This window comes from Dendropsophus ebraccatus, chromosome 6, assembly GCF_027789765.1.
Source record: "Dendropsophus ebraccatus isolate aDenEbr1 chromosome 6, aDenEbr1.pat, whole genome shotgun sequence".
NCBI classification, from domain to species: Eukaryota; Metazoa; Chordata; class Amphibia; order Anura; family Hylidae; genus Dendropsophus; species Dendropsophus ebraccatus.
Window position 1 is genome coordinate 116,758,649 of NC_091459.1, and position 1,926 is coordinate 116,760,574.

The following is a 1,926-nucleotide window of genomic DNA, read 5'->3' on the forward strand; positions in this document are numbered from 1 at the left end:
TCCAGTAGTCACTGGTGCAAACACATACAGGGCAGGTTTACACAATGATATCTGCTGGTTATTTATTGCTTGTTTATCAAATAGCACCAACATATTCTGCAGCGCAGTACAGAGAGTGTCAGCACTCTGCTTTGTACTGATGAGGAGGAGGGACCCTGAAATGACTGTCCACAGATGGGTTACTGGTCCAAAGGAGGGTGTTTCGGTTTGGCTGATAATCGCCATTCATGTTTTATGAAGGGTGTGCTTCCTCCCAATAGGAGGCGCTAGAGAGCCAGCCCATTTCCCTCTGCAGGAGAGCTTCTTGGCATACTATTATTGCATGGCCTTTAAGGTTGAATTTTCATTGAGGTGCCAATACACAGCCTAAGGGTGCGTGCACACTACGGAATTGCCGCGTATAACCCGCGGCGTATTCCGTCTCTCATCCCCCCACGCGGCGGCGTGCATTTCTGCCCGTACCATAGACACTATTCTATGCACGGGCGGATTCCGCGTTCCATCGAAAGAATTATCTATTACACAGATAGATAATCTGCGGATTCAGCAGATCATCGCTCCGTGTAATAAAAACACTGATCAGATGAAAAACCTCTACTAAAAACAGCGCAACATATTCCATGTTGATTTTAAAATTTGGTTTTTTTTTCCAGAGCCTTTTCTGCCTGTGTGACCATACCGTTAATAGGCATTGCATTTCTTCATGGGGAAATCCTTGTTCAGAGAATCCCATGACGTGCAACAGAAGAAAAAGCAAGCAAAAAATGTATGTACTAAGATAAATTTCTTGTATCGTAGTTATTGTTGATCTTTTTTCATGTATTTTATCATTTGGATTACAATGGTGACCTGGCTGTTGGGACACTGAATAAGTCACACTTGTATGGTGAGTGGCCACATCTTCTTTTCTTCTTATTGGATTGATGAACTTTCTACATAGCAGAGCACCACCAGTTTAGTGCTACAAGGGTCGTTGGTAATCTAGCATCCTCTCAGTATAGAGAAGCAGGGCCAAGTCTTCTGTTCTATACTTCTTCATAAGATTTGTTCTCCTGGCTTTGTATCATGTGACCTTGACGGACTCTCAGTGTATGTCTATCAGGCTATCCAGGTGTCATAGACGAGAGTGGGGAGAGGAGAGTGCGTCTCCCTGCTCTTTCTACTGATCAGATCTGAACACTCAACCCAGCTGCTAGAATCTTTTTTCTTTTAGTGGAGGTATGATTTAAGATTTGTGAAAAGAATACAACATCTTTGAGTAGTCTTCAATAATTCATCTGCAATAAAGGGGGCTGTTCACCAATTTACTTCTCTCTGCTCTCTGCTGCCCCCTCTGTCTATGTCAGGAACTGTCCAGAGCAGCAGCAAAACTCCATAGAAAACCTCTCCTGCTCTCCAGACTGGAAAGGATACACCACTTCCTGCAGGACGTACAGCAGCTGATAAGTACTGAACGACTTGATATTTTTTAATAGATGATAGTTGATTGGAGAGAAAAGAAAAAGGAGTGAACTACCTCTTAAAGTGAGTTTGTAGTAATAATATATATTTTTAAAAATATTTGTTATTATTCCTGCTACTATTATTACTATTTATGTTTAGATATTGTGCAGCAGTACAATGTATATGTTTATATGTGTATATTTATATATATGTGTGTGTGTGTATGTATATATGTGTATGTTTCTGTGTGTATGTGTGTGTGTGTATGTATATATGTGTATGTTTCTGTATATATATGTGTGTGTGTATGTGTGTGTGTGTGTGTGTGTGTGTGTGTGTAGCAGTTTGAGAATAAAAGAGGTGATGCTAATGAGAGGTGTAGTGAGGGATGTGTGCACTGCCTGCAGGGGATAGCCCTGAGAGCTGTCACGTCACACAGGTGCCACCTTCCTCTACTCCACACATAAAGGCAGCCTCTCATCT